At 35.3% G+C, this 15,355-nt stretch overlaps 1 protein-coding gene across 2 annotated transcripts in view; it reads left to right on the forward strand.

Moving 5' to 3' along the window:
• Window positions 1-15,355, forward strand: part of Fut9 (fucosyltransferase 9) — a 193,187-nt gene that overhangs the window by 83,759 nt on the left and 94,073 nt on the right. For both annotated transcript variants that reach the window (XM_041667396.1, XM_041667397.1), the window contains exon 3: window positions 11,274-11,358. The gene's annotated coding sequence lies outside the window, so the exon portion shown is untranslated. The remainder of the gene's footprint in view (window positions 1-11,273; window positions 11,359-15,355) is intronic.

Raw genomic sequence — 15,355 nt, forward strand, 5'->3', positions numbered from 1 at the left:
AGAGCTAGTTCCAAAAAATCTGAGTCTCAAAAAAAAAAAAATAGTGGTCAGGCACTTCTTTTCCAGATGTATAATTTAGGAGTGCTGGAAGATAGTATGTTTCTTCTAGATGTGCAATTTAAAAAGTTGGAAGTGGTTAAAAGTTAGATTGACCTTCCAGAGGGAACCCTAGTCTGGTTATCAACACATAGATTAGGCAGTTCACAACTGCTGAAAACTCCAGCCTTAGGGGATCTGATGTCCCCTTCTATATCTTCTACATTAAACTATACACACACACACACACACACACACACACACACACACACGTTGAAAACAGATAAAGAAGTGAAGTTTAAGTGGATTAAAACAACCATATTGTGTCACAACTCTTCAGGATATAAGAAGCCCCTAGGAACATTCTTCTTTGCCCTTACTGGGCCTTTGAAGGTTGCCAGTTGTCCTTGAGATGCTGCACACCTCCTGTCTCTTTTCTTTCTTCATGTATCCTTTTCCTATGCCTCCAAATATCTCTCTTTAAAAGAATATTAGATAGTGAATTTAGAGACCATAACAATCCAATGTGACCTCATCTTCATCTACTTGACTTTACTGAGGCTGTTTTGTTTTCCTTTATTTTACTGTGTGCAGATAATACCAGGGCCCTAATCATGCTAGGCAGACAGAGTAAAGCTGGGCTGCATCCTCTGTCATATTGAGGCATCCTTGGATAAAAAAATAAATAAAAAACCTGATTACCTTAATCAAGCTAATTGACATAACCATTTTAACTGGATTGCATGTACAAAATCCTTATTTCCAAAGATCCTTAAGACCCTATTAAGAGGACCTAGGAATGAAGACTTCAACATGATTTTTGTAGTAGACATAATTTGACCACCAATAGGGTAGATATTTAGAAGGAAAATTTGTTTCTATAGTTTCCATTTCCATTTAATTTCACAAAACTCTAGAGTTCTTTATATCTAAGGATCTTTGTATCTTATAGCACATAATTAATATAGTATAGAGAACAAGACATTCTAGTATCTTTATATTTTAAGCAGGTTAGTTTATCTTTTATTTATTTATTTTAGGAAAAGAAAACAAAGTATCTTTTTTCATTATACATACTAATCCAAGGTCCCACTCCCTCCCCTCCTCCCATTCCCTCCCTATACACCCCATCCACTCCTAAGAAAGTGGGTAAGGCACATTGCTTTGGGGAAAGTCAGTGTTCCTCACTACTTTATCTAGGCTGAGCAAGGTAGCCATCCAAAGAGCATAGTGCAATCAGTAGGGATAAGTCCTGGTGCCACTGCCAGTGTCCCCTCACTCTCTCCCAGCCATACAACTTCCAACCACATTCAGAGGGACTAGTTTGGTTCTATGCTTGTTCCTTCCCTGTCCAGCTGGTATTGGTGAGCTCCCATTAGCTCAGATAGACTGTCTCTGTTTGATGTCCCAGTCCCACTGCTAGGAACATTGTGTGCTCCATAGTCTCCATTACTAGGAAACTGCAATGAGGTCACTCTAATAAATTCCGTGGAGGTTTCACTGTGCTTTATTTCAACATTGCCACCCAATTGTCCCCCAGTTCCAGTCATCTCTCCCACTACTTGCTCCCTCTGTCCATCTCATCCACTACCTAGTCCATCCTGTACCAATCCCCACCTGCCCCAGTCCACTCACTAAATCTGAGCTGTTCCCCCTTCCCTAGGAGTTCCATCCTTCCTCCTTTAATCCCTCCTTGTTACTTCACCTCTCTGGGTCTGTGCATTGTACCAGATTATCCTTTATTTCACAATTAATATCCACTTATGCCATGTTTTATTTCCAGGTCTAGGTTACTTCACTCATGATGAAATTCTCTATTTTTATTCAATTGCTAGAAAATTTCATGATTTCATTTTTCAAATCATTGAATCACACTCCAGGGTGTAAATGCATCACATTTTCATTATCCATTCTTTGGTTGAGAGTCATCTAGGTTCTTTCCAGTTTCTGGCTACTAGGAATTAATCTGCAATTAAGGTAGTTGAGCAAGTGTCCTTGTGGGATAGAGGTTCTTTTGGATGTATGCCCAGGAGTGGGATAGTTGAGACTTGAGATGGATCTCTTTGCAGGTTTCTGAACAACCACCATATTGATTTTCACAGTGGTAATACAAGTTTGTACTTCCACCAGGAATGAAGGAATGTTTCCTGTGCTCCATATCTTTACCAGAATGAACTGCCATTTGTGATTTTGATCTTAGCCATTCTGACAGTTATAAGATGGAATCTGAAAGTAGTTTTGATTTGCATTTCCTGATTGCTAAGGATAATAAGCATTTCTTTAAGTATTTTTTAGCCATTTGAGATTCTCCGGTTGAGAATTCTGTTTAGATCTGTACCTGATTTTTTTTATAAATTGGATTATTTGGTTTGTTGATGTCTAATTTTTTGAGGTATTTGTATATTTTAGGTATTAGCCCTCTGTCCAATTATGGAGTTGTTGGAAATCTTTTCCCATTCTAGAGATTGCTGTTTTGTCCCATTAACAGTGTCTTTTGCCTTAAAGAAGCTTCTCAGTTTCTTGCGGACCCATTTATTGATTGTTATTCTTAGTGTCTGTTTATTTGACCTTGATTTAACTTTTGTAAATGATATCTACCGAGAAAATTATCCAAATCTTTTAGATTTTCCAATTTTGTGGATTATAGGTTTTTAAAGTTATAATCTAGTGATTCTCTGGATTTTTCTGGTGTCTGTTGCCATGTCCCCTTTTCATTTCTGATTTTGGTAATTTGGAAATTTTCTTCCTTCCTCTAAGTTAGTTTAGATAAGGGTTTGTATATCTTCTTGAATTCCTCCCAAAACAACTTTTTGTGCCATCAATTCATTGTATTATTCTCTTTATTTTTATTTTATTGATTTCAGTTCTCAGTTTGATTTTTTTCCTGCCTTCAACTTCTCTTGGGCTAGTTTCATTCTTTTGTTCTAGAATTTTAAAGTGTAGTGTTGAGTTGTTAGTATAAGATCTCTCGAATTTCTTTATGTAGTCACACAGTACTGTGAACATTCCCCTTAGTATTGTTTTCATTATATCCCCTTGGTATGGATATGTTGTGCGCTTATTTCCATTTAATTCTAGGACATCTTCAATTTTTTTTTTTATTTCTTACTTGACCCAGAACTCATTCAGAAGAAAGTTGTTTAGTTTCCGTGAGTTTACAGCCTGCCTGTAGCTTCTGTTGTTAAAATCCAGTTTAAATTTTTCTGATAAATTGCAGGGCATTGTTTTAATTTTTTTGGCTCTATTGAGACTTGCATTGTGACAGAGTATGTGGTCAGTTTTGGAGAATGTTCCATGAGGTGCTGAGAAGAAGGTGTATATTTTATTGTTTGTGTGAAAATTTCTGTAACTATATATAAGCTCCCTTTGGTTCATAACATCTATCAGCTCCAGGATTTCTCTCTTTGTTTGGATTACCTGTTCTTTGGTGATAGTGGAATATTAAAGTCACCCACTGTCAATGTGTGATGGCCTTTGGATGACTTAAGCTTAGGGAGAGTTTCCTTTTGAAACATGAGTTCCCTTACATTTGGGGCGTAGATGATAAGAATGGAGATATCATCTCGGTGAATCTTTTCTTTGATGTGTATGAAGTGTCCTTATTCATCTCTTTGGGTTAATTTGGGGTAATATTAATTTGAAGTCTATTTGGTCGATATTAGAATGGTTACACTAACAGCTGCTTGGTACTATTTGCTTGAAAAATCTTTTTCCAACTCTTTTCTCTGGCATAATATCTTTCTTTGATGTTGAGAAGTGTTTTTTTATGATTTTATTGTGCTATACATTTTTCTCTGCTCCCCTGCCCTCCTTTCCCCTCCCCTCCAACCCTCTCCCATGGTCCCCATGCTCCATATTTACTCAGGAGATCTTATGGTTTTCTACTTCCCATGTAGATTAGATCCATATAGGTCTCTCTTAGTATCCTCATTGTTGTCTAGGTTCTTTGGGACTGTGAATTTTAGGCTGTTTTTCTTTGCTTTATGTTTAAAAAACACTTATGAGTGAGTGCATATGAAAATTGTCTTTCTGGGTCTGGGATAACTCAATCAAAATGATGTTTTCTACCTCCATCCATTTGCCTTCAAATTTCAAGATGTCATTATTTTTTCTGCTGTGTACTTCATTGTATATTGTACCACACTTTCTTTATCCATTGTTTGGTTGAGAGGTATTTAGGTTGTTTTCAGCTTCTTGCTATGACAAAAAAAAAATGCTGCTGTGAACATAGTTGAGCACATGTCTTTGTGGTACAATTGAGCATTCTTTGGATTTATATCCAATAGTGGTATTGCTGGGTTTTGACAAAGGTTGTTTCCTAATTTTCTAAGAAGTTGCCATACTGATATCCAAAGGGGCTGTACCAGCTTACACTCCCACCAATAATGCTGGAGTGTTCACTTCACTCCACAACCTCTCCAGCATAAGTTGTCACTATTGTTTTTGATCTTGGCCATTCTTCCAGTTGTAAGGTGTTATCTCAAATTTGTTTTGATTTGCATTTCTCTAATAACTAAGGTTGTTGAGCATTTCCTTAAATGTCTTTCACCCATTTTAGATTCCTCTGTTGAAAATTCTCTGTTTAGGTCTGTATTTTTCACTGGATTATTTGTTCTTTTGCTGACCAATTTTTTGAATTCTTTGTATATTTTGGAGATCATCCCTCTGTATGATATGGGGTTGGTGAAGATCTTTTCCTATTCTGTAGGCTTCCATTTTGTCTTGTTGGCCGTGTCCTTTGCTTTACAGAAGCTTTTCAGTTTGAGATGTGTTACTTAAATGCAATTGGAGGATAGATATTGTTTAGAATTTCTTCTTCTTTGGGGGAATTGAGTCTATTGATATTAACAGATATCAATGATGATGATCTTGTAGCTTTATTATTGTTGGTAGTGGTGGTAGTGTTTTTGTGTGTGTTTGTCTTTTTTAAGATTTGCTTGTGTGAGATTTTTTTTTTGCTTTCTGTGTTTTCATAGGTATAGTTAATCTTTTTGAGTACAAGTTATTCTTGTATGTTCTATTATGCTGAATTTTTGGATAGACATCATTTAAGTTTGATTTTGTCTTTCAATAGCTTGTTTTCTCCATCTACAGTACTTGGAAGTTTTGGGGTATATAGTAGTCTAGGTTGATATCTGTGGTCTCTTAGAGTCTGCAGGATAGCTGTAAGCCCTTCTGGTTTTATTGATTAAATAAGTTCAAATATGTGTGCCTTTATATATTACTTGTCCTTTTTGTTCCCTAGTAGCTTTTAATATTTTTCTTTGTTCTTTATGTAGTGCTTTGACTACTGTGTTCTAGGAGGACTTTCTTTTCTGATCCAATCTATTTGGTGTTCTGTTAGCATCTTGTACCTTAATAGACATAACCTTCATTATTTGGGGAGCAATTTCCTCTTATGATTTGTTTAAAAAAATTTCCTGTTCCTTTGAGGTGCAATTCTCCCTCTTCTATTCCAAATCTTAGTTTGCCTTTTTTTTTCATTATATGCCAAATTTTCTATTTGTTTTTTGTAGGGATTTTTAAAATTTAATAATTTCTTTGACTGATGAATCAATTTCTTCCATATCTTTTTTGCCTGAGATTTGTTTTCTTTCATCTCTTGTATTCTGTTGATGTTGCTTGCATCTATAGTTCCTGTTTGATTAACTGAATTTTTCATCTCCAGGATTCCTCCAGTTTGTGTGTGTATTTTTTTAATGTTTCTAGTTTTTTTTGTGGGCCTTGAACAGTTTTATTTATTTTCTTCACATGTCCTCTTCTTGTATGTCTTTTTTTCTTTCTTTAAGGGATTTAATCTTTTCCTCATTTTTTTTGTTCATAGTTTCCTTGATTTCTTTAAAACTTTATTCATTTACTCATTCAGAACCTCTGTTGTCTTCATTGCTGTTAAGGTCATTTTCTTGTGGCTCATTTGCATTGCAATATTCAGGGCTGGAATATCTTGATGGGGTGGGTGTTGGGGAAGCCTAGGTGTGCTTTGAGAGACTATTAGTGGTCCTTACTTTGTGCAGAAGGCACATATGGATCAACCAAATCAACTAGACAATGGGGAAGTTAAAAGGAAATCCCACTTTTAAGAGATTCCAATTCTAAATAATGAAAATTACTTTAGAAACTATCAGAATTTAGATTCCCCTCCCATAGCCATCCTTTTTGTAACTTGTCATCAATATATGGACCACCTGAGATGACCTTTAGTATATGCAGTTCAAAATATAGTTCAAAGTAGAATGCTGAAGAAACATTTAGTGATTTCCCCCCACTCCTGTCCTTTTCACCTGGTTTTGTGAAAGTTGGATCAGGATTCTTAGTCACGTATTTGCTTAACAGAAAAGGAAGATCAACATTTCTTGATTGTAAGCAAGTTTTTGTTTGTTCCTTTTTTACTGTGTTCATTATACAGAAGAAGCCCTTTAGGACACTGGTTCTCAACTTTCCTATAGCTATAAACTTTTAATACAGTTCCTCATGTTGTGTGACCCATAGAACCATAAAAATATTTTTTGTTGGTGCTTCATAACTGTAATTTTGCTACTGCTATGTTTTGTAACAGCAATATTTGTGTCTGCTGATGGTCTTAAGTGACTCCCCTGAAAGGGTCATTTGACCCCAAAGAGCTCACAACCCACAGGTTGAGAACCACTGCTTTAGGGCCTCACACATTGATCATGAGTCAGACCTGCATTTAAAGAGCAGGTATCTGGAATAAACTTTCTGGATTAGAGTGTAACTATACTGTTTATTTTGGTGAACTTTGTGTGGTTATTTGAATAAGAATGGCTGCTATAGAGTTATACTGGAATGCTTAGGGAGTGTCATTACGAGGTGTGGCTGTTTTGGAACAAGTCTGCCACTAGAGTGGGCTTTAGAGCTTCAGATACCTAAGCCAAACCCAATGTCTTCCTCTCTTCCTTCTGTCTGACAATCTGATGTAAAACTCTTGGATCCTTGACTAGCACCATGTCTGCCTGCACACCACCAGGGTTCCTGCCATGACAATGATGGGCTTATCCTCTAAACCTGTAAGCCGGGCCCCAATAAAATGTTTTCATTTATAAGAGTTGCTGTGGTTATGGTGTTTCCTTACAGCAAAAGAAATACTAAGACACTTGTCTCAGCTACTTAGTTTCTGAACATGTAATGCTCTTCATACGGGAATAACAGTGATGTACGCAGCTATTTATAGGACTGAGTGAGGATATAGACCATAGACTCTGTTTATCCACTCTTACACACACCCACACACACATTAAAACTGCCTATATATTATAGATAAATTTTAATTACTTACTGAAATTAGTGATGATAGGTTCAAACTCTTCAGTAGCTAGACCCTTGTTCATCTTCCCTGCCTTCTTGTGTTCTGTTGCACTTCCTGTGTGTCCTCTGTTGCAATTTCTATGTCTCTGATCCACTGAAGTCAGATGATGTTTTACTTCCATACTCTATTATCCTTCCTTCCTGTATACAAGCATGCTGCACTGTGGGTACAATTCACCATTAACCAGCCACAGTGTATTTTCTACTTAATTTCTGCCAGGGAAAACGGAGCACTGCTACATTTGTGTCCCCAGACAAACATTTCATAGAAAGTTCTTCATTAGTCTGCCTCTCCTTCTTCCCCTAGATATGACCCTTTCAAGGGCAAGTAGAATGTGTTAGAAACCCTGATATTCATAGCACTTAGCTGCTCTTGGTTACACAGAAGGCATTTAGAAGAATGCATGTTGAATTAATGTGGTCGTGAAGACCCAGTTGAGTAATTGTGAAGCCATAAAATTCGATCTGAAGTACAGCCACAGGAATTGACTTTGTAACATCTTCTGGAAGCAAATCTCATTTATTACTATAAATGGCATAAAGTAATTGTCATTATTTGTTCAAAAGTCATTGGCCTTTAATCACTTCTAGAGATCTGAATCAAGAAGCATGATTGTATGACCAGAATGAAGTTTTGAATATACCTAAGATCATATCAGAAACATCATTTAATTTCCTCTAAAGTTTTTTCCTTTCAAAGTAATGTTTCCTTTCCTATTTCTCTATTCTTTGGATTTATTACACAATGCAGTGGTATGATTAATGATTTATAGTCTCTTTGATCAAGTAAATAAACATTAATTGAAAAAATATATAAAACTAGTAGGTATTTGTTTTACTCAGATGTTCTTCAGTGTCCTGTGTAAATATTCATTTTTTTATTACTCAAATAAACACCTCTATAGAGAAAAGAAGTAAAATATTTTAATTTACCAATGTTTTGACCTATGAGGTGTCATGGAGGGTAAAAGTACTTTGCCATGATCGCAATATCCTGACTTTGAGCCCCAGAAACCACATAATGAAAGCAAAGCAAGTAAAATGGATTGTTCTCAGACCTCTACACACAAGCTGAGGAACAAGCACACTCACATCTGCATACACCCATACACCCACACACGCACGCACATACACACACATACACACACACATACACACGCACATACACACATATACATTTATACACAATAAATAAATCTAAAAAAATTTACAATGAGGAAATAATAAAATTGATTATGGACAGATGACTCAGTGGTTAAGAGCACTGGCTGGTCTTCCAATAACTCAGGCTCAATTCCCAGCTTCCACGTGGCTGCTCAGAAACCCCTGTATCTCCAGTTCCAGGATATCTGAGCATTCTTGGCCCCAATAGGCAACAGGCACACAAATAGTGATAAGATGTACTTGCAGGCAAAATACCCATATACACAAAATAAGAAGTTAAAGATTAAATGAAACGATAAAATTAATCAAATTTAAAATATTTCACAAATCCAAACACCTTCTTTCTGAAAACAATGTCAACAATTTAACCACCTCCATGCAACTATTACAATGATCTTTTGGATGGCCGTGGTTTCTGATTTTAATCAGATCATGTTCATCCCATAGTCCAACCCTGTCTATCCCATAGTTCTTTGAGAAAAATCTGAGCTTCTTAGAATGAACTTCAAGCCTTCATGGTATGATGCAGTCTACCCAACTAACCCCACTTCCCATCACCTCACAAGATACAGGTACAGTGACTTTTTTTTTTTTGTCTTTGAGTATATATTATTTGTTTTTGACCTGTGGATTTTGGTAGTGTGTACTTTTCAGCATGGAAATTCTAAAATGTAGGGTCAGGTCCTTTAAATTCAAACAGGACTTGCTCCATGAGACTTAGCGTTCCCAAACTGAACCCTCCTCTTTATTAATATCTGTTATGTCAAGAATAACAACTAACACATTGCATGCATTATTGAAATAAAATGCTGTTTTGTGGTTTACCATTTCAGCAGCCCTAAATATGAGGCAATACAATTCTACAGAAGAAATTCTACCAACTACAGCACTTTCACTATTCTTTTTAACGATGCTGAAAATATTAACAATATTAATGCTGAAAGATTAACAATATTGAAAGTAGATACCTAAGCCGAATAATCTTAATATGATTCTCAGGAATCCATGTATAATTAAAGTCTACAACTAACAAATAAGGCTTTGTGATGGCAGGGCTACAGTTGTCCATGAGTCTTGGTACTTCTCAAGTCTTAGTACACATGAAAGATTTGAATTATCATAACTTTGAGGAAAACCAAACTTCCCTAGGACTGCAGCTTAGCGTGTGGCCCCCACAATATCGCGAATAAATGTTGCCAATGAGATGTGCCATGAGGCGGCACATCTCCATATTGTGATACATTTGGAGGAAAGAAAAAAAAATCTAGGTGAGATTTCTTTTGTATAATCCGCAGAACATTTCCTCATATTTGTATTTTTTTTTATTTTTCCTCACTTAACTGGGGACGTGTTTGTATTTTCTTAAAATGTGTTTGAACCAATGTTAAATGACATACCTTGGGAGAGGGAGCACTAAATTTGACAGAAATTTAAATTATCTTCATCTCTACTATGCATAACTGAAGACATTGTATGCCTCCTCATTAAGATCAGGAGATGTTTTTCCTTTAAATACACTAATTTCAGGGGTACTAAGTTTAAGGTTTTGTGAACTACGGCATTGGAACAAGAGATTCTCTGTGTGTGTACATAAAATGTGTGCACATCTATATATGTACGTATGTGTGTAATGTGTATATGTATGTAATCTATGAATTTATGCGCATGTGTAAGTGTACAAGGTATCTAACCATTAGCTTTAGTCACCTCTAAGGATAAGCAAATTGTTGATTTTATAACAAAACTTATTTTACATATTATACAAATCTGTCCAGCCCAATTTAAGAAGGTATTATCTTCAGGTGAAATCTGACTCTTTACCTGACTTAATTTTTTTGTTAAGATAAAGATGTTTGCTCTCTGTGGCAATAGGTGACAAACACCAGTAATACCAGAGCTGCAGAAAGAGAGGGATGTTGAAGTAGAATTATATTTGAAGCTGTTCATACTTACACTGACAGATGACTCTACATTCTAAAATGATATTTGTTGCTGTCTAGTGTGGTTGAATTCAATGGAGTCAACTTCCCATCGTTTAATTAATTTTAATCTTATTCATAATAATATGAAGTTATTCAAGAATGCGTGAAAGCAGTTCCCTTTACCTGTATAAACTGTGTAGGTTGTCTTACAAATATATCCTTGAAAATGAAAGATGCTTATGTAAATCATCTAGAAATTTGATTTTTATTTTATTGCCCATCTATACAATGAAAACATTAATTAATTTAGTAACTTTCTTTAATTTTGTATTTTCCTGTGCATGCAATTTATACTACTAATAATGGACATTATAAAAGCATATTGTATGAAATGTATGTATTTGGTTATTAAGATTTACTCACTCCCTTAAAGTTTTACAGAATTTGTTACTTAAAAATTTTATAAATACCAGGCACTGCTGATATTTTATACACTTTGATAAAATTGGCCTAAGAACTAAAAGGAAAATCACGCCGGGCAGTGGTGGCACACGCCTTTAATCCCAGCACTCCAGAGGCAGAGGCAGGCGGATCTTTGGGAGTTCGAGGACAGCCTGGTCTACAAGAGCTAGTTCTGGGACAGGGACCAAAGCTACAGAGAAACCCTGTCTCGTAAAACAAAAAGAATAAATAAATAAATAAAATAAAATAAAAGGGAAGGAAAACCACGAGTGAGAGAAACAGTAATGCTATTTGAAAAGTTATGTGTTCATAAGGTGAGGTAACTGCACATTGAACTAATCTCTCTTATTATTTACATTTCAACAGGTTTAGGATGTGACAATTCAAGTATCTGGTAACTCACTGGAGTAGCTCAACACCTGTCTCTGCTTCCCATGCTCTTCTCTACAGTGTGAGTATATGTTCACGTTTTCTAATCTGCTTGGTGGTGTGGAAAATGTATTTGGTTTGAAAATAGAGATATTGCATATTTTTTTTGGAAAATTATAAGCTAAAGTTAAAGTTCATTCTAAATACAATAAATTCAGATAATCTGATCTCAGGAGATGTTTTGAAAATTTAAACTTAATACTATTTGAAAGTTATAGCATGAAATAATAGTTATGGTAAAATAATACACTGGCATTCAATTATATGGAATATCTTTAAATTTTTAAACTCGGTATCTTTGCATTCTTAGAAAGAAAGACATAAATATTTTTAGAAAATGTTCTTGATATGCCTTTGATAGATATAATTTGAAATGGAATTTTAAGGTCAAGTCAGTTTCTTATTTTATATTTTGTTCTCTACTAGGTATTTGTTGTAAATGTGTTTAATAATATTGACTAAATGATAGCTACATCACACAGTTATTTATAGAACATATATGCTTTTGTAAGTTCAATTAAAAGAAAAGGAAAAGTGATCAATACAGGGATAAGTTGTTTTTATTGTTCATTTTGCAGGACTGAAAAACAAGTTAAGTCTGGTTTATGGTGCTGTTTTTGTTTGAAGAAGTATTAAGCCTATGTGAAAATTTTTATACTTTCATTTTAATATTTAAAGAAAACCTAAAAGATAGGATTTTGAATGCTTATTCATAATAAGGTGATAACTGTTTCAGGAAAAACATGTGCATAACCTGCTTTGAACACAAAAAAAGTTATACTAGTATGAAAATCAAATAATATCAATCAAATGTATTTCATTTTATGTGTTTATTAGAAATAAAACATTTTAAAAGTGAAGAAAACAAAAGCAGAAGAGGTTTAAGAGGACGGTAAGCTTACTCAAAGGAATAGGAAAAAGTAGGCATCACATTCCTTTCTCCCAGAAAAATGTGAGCCTGCGACAGCAGCACTTCCGTTATTCTAATCCAAACATGCATCATCCGCAAGGTACCAGGAAATGCTACCTCTACATATCAAATTCCACTAAGCCTGGACCCACATTCTGAGCCTTGCTTTTGTTCCCCCTGCCTTTTTCTGGGTGGCTCCTGTGTGAGGTTAGTAGATCTGCGCACTCATAGAGTGAAGGATCCTGACATTTGATCCTTCTGTACAGAAGCAGGACTGGATAGGTGATTAGATTTTGAGAGTTGAAGAAGGTTATAATGTTTGAATTTTTCTTATGACTACATTGAAATTATAAAATGAGGTAGGTGAACTGCATTTCATTCATCTGTTTTATTTTCTCCTCTTATAATCAAAATACAGTTTTTGGAACAGTAGCACTAAGTGCATGCTAAAGACTCATTATTATGGAAATTCAAAGCGGAACAATTACTGTAGAAAAGGGTGTATCCTTTCCTTATATAGGAGAGTGCAGATACTGCATCTATAGTGACAGTTCAGTGAACACAAAGGCAGAGAACAGAACAGCCCATCACTATGGGGTGTCATAACCTCTACACCACCTGGTTCTCAATTCTAATGCTGTGACCCTTTAATACAGTTCCTCATGTTTTGGTGACCTCCAACCACAAAATTATTTTTGTTGGGACTTCAAAACTGTAATTTTGCTACTGTTATGAATCTTAATGTGAATATCTATGATTTTCTTTGGTCTAAGATGACCCTTGTAGAAGGGTCCACTGACGTCTCCAAAGGGTCATGGCAGGCAGATCAGATTGAGAACCACTGCTGTGCAGTAAAACGTCAAAATTTGGAATATAGATTCTACCATTTGAATACTGCCACGCACCGCAGCCCCGGTCTGTGCTCTATGCGCTAGACCTCAGTTCATGAGCTTCAGGCAAGAGGTTGGAGATTGAGAACACAGATGCAGAGACAGACCAACACACAGACCTTCAATCACTTGTACCAAAAGCCCCTCTTTATTATCACCATGTAGGCTTAAATACACTGCAGTCAATGGTCAACAGGTGAAAATCCCATCCTCTGATCCTCTAAGCTAGGCACAGCTTCTAGTAACTTTAATTAGAAGGTTCTAGGAAGGAAGAGCAGCTGAAGGCCAGGACTCATTAGTCCCAACAGAATACCATTTTCAAATGGCTGTAAACTTTCTAAGATCACAAGTGGAACTACCATAAATTAGATACCCTTTGTATAAACATATTATATGACCCAATGATTCCATTTCTATGTATCTACCCAAGAGAAGAGAATACTCATTTTTCACATTAAAAGCATGTAAATATGAATAGCAAATTAATACTTCTTCATAAAAATTTATCAATAATCAAAATGTCATTGGGTGCAGTAACACATGCCTATAAGTCGTGCACTCAAAAGATTGGGGTAAGAGAAAATGTCTTAGGGCAGTGTGGAAAGTTCAAAGCCAGCATGACCCATATATTGCCACTCTGTCTGAAATAAACAAACAAGTGCTGTATTTAACTGCTAAATTGAAGAACAAACTGGAATATCAATAGGATATACTATTCAAGCATAGAAAAGAGCTATTGATTTCACGACTCTCACAAAAGTTTCTGTTTTCTTTTCAATGCTGAGAAATGAATCCAAGGCCTTTCTTGTGTCTGCTAGGCAAGTGCTTTGCCACTGATCTGTATACATAGGCCCCAATGTCTAAATCCCAAATCCATTTCTTCAAGTAAAACAGAAAGCCCCAAATGTCTAATAAGTACTGTGTGATAGCAAGTATCTGAATTCAGGAAAAAAGCAAAACTGAGACAGAAAGAAGCAGATCCATGGTTACCTGGCTTAGATGCTTAACTGGCTATAAGTAATTTTCTGATTGCATGGGGAAATGTGGGACAACATATTATTCTGTATAGTCTTCAACTGTTGGGCAAATTATACAAAAGGCACAAAACTCCTAAATACATTGTTAAGGTATACAGAATACAAATAAAATTGAACAGAATGTGTCTCCAAGACAGAGGGGAAACTGACTTTTGTAATGAATTAGGAATGATATCTTAGTTAAATTTATTTTGGGAAACAGATTTGGGCAACACAAAATCAGAAAAGAATAAGGTTGGATTAACTACATAAAGAGGAGTAGATGTGTTCCTTCCTATTAAATGTTTGTTTTCCCTATACGGAATATAGTTAAGAAATTCTGAAACTATTTTTATGTATTAAATAAAATACATGAATTAATAAAATTTTTGTAGAATTTGCAAGGTTGCTCATGAAAGAAGACAATATTACAAATACAGAAAATATAATGGCTGCGTTGTCACTATGCATGAAATAACAATTAATGAAATAAGAGACTATTGATTTTGAAAAGGGCAAGGAGAATTTTATAAAAGAGTTTGGGGATATGAAACAAAGGTGAAATGATATAATGTGTTGTAATTGTAATACTAAAACAAAAACATTAATTGCCACTGTGAGTTCACTTTTATTTCTATACACAGATACAGAAACAAAGCCATGTGTACATATGAATAAAGTTGCATAACATTAGCTATATCTGTGTAAAGTTTTTAGGAGCAATGACAATATATACCCTGCATATCCCGTTTTCCACTTAAAAATAATACTTGCCTCTAAAGTCCCACAAGACCATAAGAAAGCTATAGACAACTCTTCTCTAGGACAAGGAAAATGGGAGACAATTCTGAAACATTGCAGTGCTAAAAAAACAAACCAAAAAAAGAAAGAAACAAAGAAACAAAGAAAGAAAGAAAGAAACAAAGAAAGAAAGGAAGAAAGAAAAGAGGAGAGCAAAAAGAGAGAAGAGAACTTTCTGGGACATACCAGAAACAAAATTCAATCTGTATGTGTGAGTTTGTAGTAAGTTTTTAGTAATTAATGCTTTAGGCTGCTACAAACAACAGACAGACAGACAGACAGACAGACAGACAAACAAATAAATGGAGATGCAGTTCAGCTGAGAAAACACAGCCCCTGAATTCACCCTCATATAAGTAAGTGTACTAATAAGTAAGATTCAAAATAAATATTCATTCCACA

The sequence above is a fragment of the Microtus oregoni genome, unplaced genomic scaffold (assembly GCF_018167655.1).
Source record: "Microtus oregoni isolate MIOR12 unplaced genomic scaffold, Mior012 000017F_ref0000208, whole genome shotgun sequence".
Lineage (NCBI taxonomy): Eukaryota > Metazoa > Chordata > Mammalia > Rodentia > Cricetidae > Microtus > Microtus oregoni.